An 8,753-nucleotide genomic window follows, 5' to 3' on the forward strand; every position below is an offset into this window, starting at 1 on the left:
GGAATTGGTTCTGACTCATAGCAACCCTTTAAAGGGTTTGGTGGTTATGGTGGTGGTTATGTGCTGTGGAGTTGGTTCTGACTCATAGCGACCATGTACAAGGTTTATGAGGCTATAAATCTATATGGAAAAAGAAAGCCTCATTTTTTTTTCCCATGTAACAGCTGGTAGTTTCAAACTTCTGACCTTGAGGTTAGCAGTCCAACTTGCAACCAGTACACTACCAGAGCTTCTGAAGATACACTGATAACTATTGGTGTTTAGAATGCAGAAGTTGGAAGTAAAGAAGACAGATCAATAATTGGAAACTATGACCTTGAAGATAGAAATGATGCTGGATATTGTATGAAAGAATTTTTCAAGACCAATGACTTATTCAATGATTTTTTTCAACAACATAAAAAAAGGAGACTTTACATATGGATCTCACCAGATATAATACACAGGAAACTGATTTACAACATTTTGGGAAGAGACAATGGAGAAGCTCAATATCAACATCTAAAAGAAGGGAGGGGAAACTGGAAAACACCATCAATTGCTCATATTCAAGTTCAGGCTGAAGCTGAAGGAAATTAAAACAACAAAATTAGAGCAAAAAATAGCATCTTAAGAGAACAAATAAAGTGGTAAACTGGGTAGAAGCTCAATGAGGAGTTCCATCAGCAACAACACAGAAAAGCAGGCTCAGGGGATGGTGCCAGAACTTTGAACCACATATAAAGGAATATTTAGAAGACTGGAAGGCTTACAGCTAGGGGAATATGTAGTAGAATTAAGAAACCCATTGTTTTCTAATTCAAGACACTCAGCTGTTCCTGGAGCCCCCATGTTGGTAGAGAGCAAGCAGGGGAAGAATCAGAGCAGCCATGGATGCCTGGCAGAACCACGGAGATAAAGGAAGAAGAGTGAAACGGGCAGCCCATCTGATCAAATCTACTTGGAGGCAATCAGAAAGCATAAAATATACCAAAATACACACTCATCTATATATTAAGGCCACAGCTAACTCCTGAATATGACCCAAAAACAGAAACAGATGACCATATCAGCACATGTCCAGAAACAAGATAAAGTGACTAAGGCAAATAAACTGGAAAAGTAGACCTATGCTCCATACTGGAAGATGGGCAGGCTTTTGAATTCTTTATTGGGTAGTTCCAGTACCATTTCTGATTTGTTTCTTTGTGTAAGCTGTAATTGTCATCTTTGAGACATTGTAGTGTTGGATTTATATTTAATAGATGAATGTAAGTCAGTGTGTTCTTAAGCACTCACAATCTATAGACATAGGTAAGTGTGATACAAATTGTAAACTGTGTGCAGTTCTATGTTCATTGTTTGTATAGAATAGTTCAGGGTAGGTTTATCTAATGTTGATTACTGATTATCATTGATCAAGTGGTATAGGAGTGGGAAATGGTGTTTGCCCAGAGGGTAGAATTGCAGAAGATATGGATGTGGCTGGCTATACAGACACAATTACTGTCTCCAAAAACGAGCAACAGCAAAAAAAGGATCAGAGAAGCAGCGAGGCCCGAGATAGAGGCAGAGACAATGACCAATGACGTGGAGTGATGAAGTGGCTGGGGACTTTGGATCCAGAGAGGGAAAGGGACAGTGTGCTGAAGAATGGGGGGTGGGGGTGTAGAGGGCAGGTTTATAGGGTATACACTTTGGTCAGTTGATGATGCATGGAGGGAATTGGAACCATGGCAGTGAAACCGTATACGGTGGAATGAATGTAAAACTAAAGTTCTCTCATGTAAAATATCATATAATTCACAATAAAACATGAAAAAAAAAAAAAGGATCTGAAAAAGTAGAATCTGAAAAACCTCCAGATATGAGGTTTATAGTGAACAGTTATGCTACTGGTCAGTGGGCAGGGAAGGGTGGAGTCTGGTCACATCCCTGCCACCTGGGAGGTGCAGGGAATAAGGGAAAAATGCACTTCTCTTGCCAACAACCTTCAGCACAAGTACTGTGCCCATAGGCCAATCTGTCAGTTAACAGTTGCCCACTAAAGCTCAAGATGGCCATGCTGTACTCTGCCAAACCACCCGACAGCCCACCTCTCTTGCTTTGGCACTCAAACCACCTCACTATCCTTTTCTCTGAAACTCAGGGATCCAAGATCACTATCCGTATCTGTTTTACATAGTCTCCATTGTCCTTATTGGAGAGTGTTTTCTCAGAGTATAAGCCTACATCACCATCTTGCCCTGGAACTCCAAATAACTCTCTATTTCTGAACTATTTGATTATGTTTTAATGATCTGATCATGATGATGGCTGCTCTGTCATCACCAAATAACGTAAGGGACAGTCTGATGCTGATCATACAGGGCTACACAAGGCTCTGGGTAAATATCTCCTTTCAGCATCTAGCATCTGTAGGCCCAGTATTCCTTGAAGATCTCCATGTCTTCATATCAACCTTCCCCTGGATCTAGGAGTTTCACCATGTAGGAACCCCAGATCCAAAGGAGACACACTCCACTCCTTCCTCTTGTATCTTGGTTGTAGTAGGTACTTCTTTCTTTGCTCAAGTCTGTCTCCTTTTATCTCTTGTAAAATAAAAAGTGTTGTATGCTGTACCCTTAGGAATCCTCTATAAATTGAATCACTGTGGTAATGCAGTTAAGGGCAATGTATCCTAGCCTTAATATTCTGCTTGGTGTAACATATCATGGGCGATAATTATGCCCCCCCCCCCAGTCCACTGAGAATTCTGGCCCAGTCAAGTTGACACAAATAATTATCAAATTGATATTGATGTCATCCACCAATCCTACTCAGTTTCCCAGTTTTCCTTGTACTCAACGTGTGTATGAGTTTATGCAGGGGTATTTAACGCTATAGCATATTATCAGTTGAATAGTTTTTGTGTCTATTATCACAGTAAATTTGATCTGAAAATGTCTTTTTTCCTCCTCAAATGAATATTTTTTATGATCATGTAATGATCCTCTTTTTCTACAGTGATTTTCTATACTTTGAAGTCAACTTTATCAGATATTAACATAGGCATTCCTGCTTCTATCAATTAGTGTTTGCACGGTATATCCTCTGTCTTTTTACTTTCAAACTGCCTGTGTTGTTGAATTTTAAGTGAGTTTCTTTTTTCTTATTTAATATATGACAATGGAGTATGATTTTTGTGTTTGTTTTGATTTTTTAAAATCTATTGTTCAAATTTCTGTTTTCTGATTGGAGTACTATGGTATTTGCATTCAAGACAATTACTGATATGTTAGGGCTAAAGTTTGTGCTTTTTACTATTTTATTTCCTTTGTTTCTCATTTCTGTTGTTGCTTTTCTTTTATGGGTTATCCTGAAGTTTGTGTGTTTTCCATCTTGATTTATTGACTATATTTTAAGTACTTTATTTTATATAGTGTGCTTAATATTTAATAGATATTAAAATAATATATTATATACATATGTGATTTTTACATTCTATTTACCTGAACATTTTACCACTTGGATTAGTTTGAGAATGAGTCCTGTAGAACCTCTTACCTTCTTCACTTTTATATATTAATGCCTTAACATTCAGATGTCATTTCAATTTTATTTCAATTATACGATAATAATTATACAGCAGTTTGAAACTACCAGCGGTTCCTTGGCAGAAAGATGAGGCTATCTGCTTCCGTAAAGATTTACAGCCTCAGAAACACTGTTTAGGGTCGCTAAGGGTCGGAACCAACTCAACGACACTTAACAACAACAACAATTATACTATCCTTTTCATTGTGATTTTTATATTTTTTTATCTCCATATAGCTTGCATTTGTTTTATTTTTTTCTTGATGCTCCAAGGCTAGTTTTTGTAATAATTTTCTTTATGTTTAAGAACTTCCAATCCTGGTGATACAGTGTTTAAATGCTTGGCTGCTAACTGAAAGGTTGAGGATTCAAACACACCAGCTGGTACATGGAGAAAAATGTGGCAGAATTAGTCTGTAAAAACTTAAAGCCTTGAAAATGCTACCAGACAATTACACTGTGTGCTCTTGAGTCAGTATGAGTTGGAACTGACTCAAAAGCAGTGAGTTTTAGTTTTGGATAGTGGTAAATTCTTTATAACAGAGAATGTCCTTATTTCCTCTTTGGCAACGTAGGATAGTTTCACCAGATAAATTATTCTAGGATTACCTGTTTATTTAATAAACAAATGTATTGCTACTTCATGCTGGTCTCCATAGTGGCATATAGAAATAATTGGTCAGTTGGATTATAGTTTTCATATATGTAATGTTTAAATTATCTCCGGCTGCTTCAAAACTTTTACTTGTCTTAATTTTGAAAAGTTTAAATATGATTTATCTTTATAAGAAATTATTAGTGTTTGTTTGGTTGGATAGTGCAGAAAGATGAGCCATGAATGTAAAATGACACTCAAAACACAACTGGGGAGAACTCCCTAATCAAAGAAGAGTTGACATTAATGACATACATGGAGTAACACTTTCAGGACCTTCATTGTTGATGTGGCAAAATTCAAAATGAGAAGTAACAGCTACAAGCATCCATTTGTAATCAGACTGTGTATGTATGAAATATAAATCAATGAAAATTAAAAGGCAACACAGATAAAATAGAAAGTTGAAGATTGTTATCCTAGGCCTAGGTGAACAAAATGCACTGGTATTGACAATTGTGAATCCATTAATCATATGGTAAACTATGTAGGGAACAACAAATTGAAGAGGAATAAGGTTGCAACCAACATAAAAAATAACAGTTCAAGACATATCCTGAAGAATGTTATCAATGATAGCATAATATGCATGACCCCAAGGAAAACCCACCACTTGTCTGTCAGTTTATTCCTCTTACTGTGGAGGTTTGCTTGTTAGCTGTGATGCTGGAAGATATGTCTCTAGTATTTTAAATACCAAGAGGATCATCCATTGTGGACAAGTTTCAGCTGAACTACCAGACTAACACCAGAATATTGACAAATACCCTGAAAGAAGATGATCCCCTGAGGTTTCACGGCACTCAGAATACAACTAGACAAAAACTGCCTCCTCAAACTGATGACAAGAATGGAGTAAAACTTTCCGAACTTTTATTTGCTGATGGCACACAACTCAAAATGAGAAGATAATGTTGTAAACATCCATTATTAATCAGAAAACAGAATGAAAAAAGTATGAATCTAGAAAAATTGGAAACCATCACAAATGAAATGGAATGTATATAAAGATCTATATCTTAGGCATTGATGAATTTCAATAGATGGGAACTGGCCATTTTTAATTTGAAAATCATATCATTTAGTTTGCCAGAAATGACAGCTTGAAGAGGTATAATGTCACATTCATAATCTAAAAAGAATGTTTCAAGATCTCTCTTGAAATATAATGCTGCCTATGATAGGACAATGTCCATATGCTTACAAAGAAGACCAGTTAACACCACATTACTCAAGTGTATATACCAAACATTAAGATGAAATGAAAGAATTCTACCAACTGAATGTGAAATTTACCAAATAAGCAATCAAGATGTATTGATAATTACTGGTGATAGTAATGCAAAGGTTAAAAACAGAGGAAGATTGAGTAGTTGAAAACATGGTCTTGTTGACAGAAATGATGCAGGAAATTATATGATAAAATTTTACAAGACCAATGCTTTACTCACTACAAATAACTTTTTTTTTTTTAACAACTTAAAAGATAATGGTACACATGGACATCATCAAATGGAATACAGAGAAAATAAATGATAGGAAGAGACTTTGGAAAGCTCAATATCACCAACCAAAACAAGACCATGGGTAGATAGTGGCACAGATCATCAGTTTCTCTGAACTGAATATGCAAGTTCAGTTTGAAGCTGAAAAAAATTAGAACCAGTCCACAAGAGCAAAAATATGATCTTGAACAAATGATCTCTAAATTCCGGTGGTATATCAAGAACACATTTGATGCATTAGAGACTAATGAATGCAGACAGAAGTGTTGTGGGATGCCATCAAGGTTATCATAAAGGAAGAAGGGCAAAGGTCACTAATCAGACAAGAAATAAGAAAAAGACCAAATTGGATGTTAGAATACACTCTGAGATTTCTACAATACAGAGATGATAAAGCAAATAATGGAAATAGGGAGGTAAAAGAGCTGAGCAGAATATATCAATAGGCATCTTGGAGAGACAGAGTAAAGCATTATAATGAAATGTTCAAAGACCTGGAGTTAGAAGACCAAAAGGAAAGAACATGCTTAGCATTTTTCAAGCTGAGTCAACTGAAGAAATACTTCAAGCCTTGACATGAAATATTGAAGGACACTATGGGCAAAGTTTGGAGTCCTGGTGTGGCATGGTGGGTTAATGTGCTGGACTGCAAAGTTGGTTTGAACCTCAAGGTCAGTGGTTCAAACTCAACAGCTGTTCCTTGGGAACCCTATACATGGTTGTTATGGGTCAGAATTAACTAGACAACACTTAACAACAACAACAACATGGGCAAAGTATTAAATGGCGAATAAAAAGAAAGAAAGCATCAAAAGATGGAAGGAATACTCAGAGTCACTGTACTAAAAAGAAATGATCAATGCTCAACCATTTCAAGATGTATCATAGGATTAAGAGCCAATGATCCTGAAGAAAAAAGTCCAAGGTGTACATTGAAGGCATTGGCAAAGAACAGACTCTGGAAATAATGGGATACAAATGAAAATCTCTCAACAAACTGATGCAACACTGGAGGCACTCACTCATGTGAGCAAAGAGATTTGAAAGACCTGTCAACTGATTGGAAGACATCCATATTTGTGTCCATTTCAAAGAGATGCCACCCATTGGAATATGGAAATCATTGGACCATATCATGAATATTGTATGCAAGTAAAAGTTCGATAAAGGTAAGTCTAAAATGACTGCAACAATACATTGACAGGAAACTTCCAGAGGTTCAAGTCAGATTTAAATGAGGACGTGGAATGAGGAATATCATTGCTGATGTCATATGGAAATTGGCTGAAAGCAGAGAATGCCAGAAAGATACTACCAGTTTTATTCACTTTTGACTCTTAGATTATGGATAACATTGGGAAAAATAGGTAATCCAGAATACATAACTGTGCTCATGAGGAACCTGAACATAGACCAAGAGGGAGTTATTCAAATGGTATCAGGGGAAACTTAAGGTTAAAAATCAGGAAAGGTGCACACTAGGGTTGTATTCTTTTAGCATGCTTATTACTCTTATGCTAAGCAAATAATCTGATAAAATGGATTATATGAAGAAGAATGTGGCATCAGGATTGGAGGAAGACTCATCAAAACTTGCTTGTTGAGCAAATCCGAAATAATATAGAACCCCCAAATAAAACCACTGGGAAATATCATAATCAAACTTTCCAAAACCAAATACAAAGAATCCAGAAAGTAGCTTGGGAGAATCAAAAAGGTCCCTATAAACAGAACCAATAAGATTAAGTTGTGATTTCTCAGCAGAAATCATACAGGCAAGAAAGCAATGGAATAACATATATATAATTTTGAAAGAAAATATTATCAATGAAGAATTTTGTATCTAGCAAAATTGTCACACAAATATGATGGTAAAATTAGGACATTTCTAGATAAACAGAAAATAATGGAATTTGTAGAAACCAGACCAACTTTCCAAGAAACACTAAAGAGATTCTTTCAGACAATGGTAGACAACAGTCTAAGATTTAAATACATAACATCAATCAAGAACCAATCAAGACTTGGGAGTTGTTGTTGTTGTGAAGTGCCATAGAGTTGGTTCTGACCCATAGTAACCCTGGTACAGGGTTTCTGAAGAGCAACTGGTGAGCTTGAACCACTGACCTTGCAGTTCAAATAACTTTGCCATCTGACACATTAACCCACAGCACCAAACCAGGACTCCAGACATGGGAGTATCCAAAGTTAAATAAACCGTTAGCACACAAAATAGGCAAACAGAGATATTAATTTTTAAATGAGGACAACCAGAAAGCAAAAAGAGGGACTCAATGGAGTAGTCACAGAAATTCTAAGTGGAGTGAACGGCCAGGCAATATCAAGATAGAGAAGGTGGCTTTAAATTTGGGAAGACAATAATGAATTACTATTAATCCCAAAGAAAATGAATAAATCTTCTTAACAAAATAAAAAGAAGGAAATCATAAAGATCTAGTAAACACTAAAACAGTAACAATGAAGGAAGTGATAAGAAAACTTGTAAGGAAAATGAACTGAGCACAGAAAAACATGAGCAAAGATTTATCACCATAGAAACAAAACAGCAAACTGCCAGCAGTAAATTTATACCTATTGATATTTATATGGAAGAAGATTTAATGCACCAGTCAAGTGAGAGCATTGTAGAATGGATAAGTAAGCATGGCTAATCAGTATACTGTCTTCAAGAGACACAGCTTAGACCCAAAGACAAAAATAATCATCAAAGGATAGGAAAACATGCATTAAAACAAATGGCAGCAAAGAAAATAAGCAAGAGTAATTTCTTATATAAAAGACTTCCATGTAGAATCCAGAAAAAGACAAACTGATGGACATTAGTAATTTAAGGGTCAATACCAGAGCAGGACCACCACTCATCTGTCAGTTTGTTGTACTGTAGTGGCTTGTGAGTTGCTGTAATTCTGAGAGCTATGCCACTGGTATTTTAAATACCAGCAGAGTCACCCATGGTGGACAGGTTTCAAATGAGCTTCCAGATGAAGACAGACTAGGAAGAAGGAGTGACGAACTAC

This window comes from Chrysochloris asiatica, unplaced genomic scaffold (genome assembly GCF_000296735.1).
Source record: "Chrysochloris asiatica unplaced genomic scaffold, ChrAsi1.0 scaffold00484, whole genome shotgun sequence".
In the NCBI taxonomy this organism is placed as follows: domain Eukaryota; kingdom Metazoa; phylum Chordata; class Mammalia; order Afrosoricida; family Chrysochloridae; genus Chrysochloris; species Chrysochloris asiatica.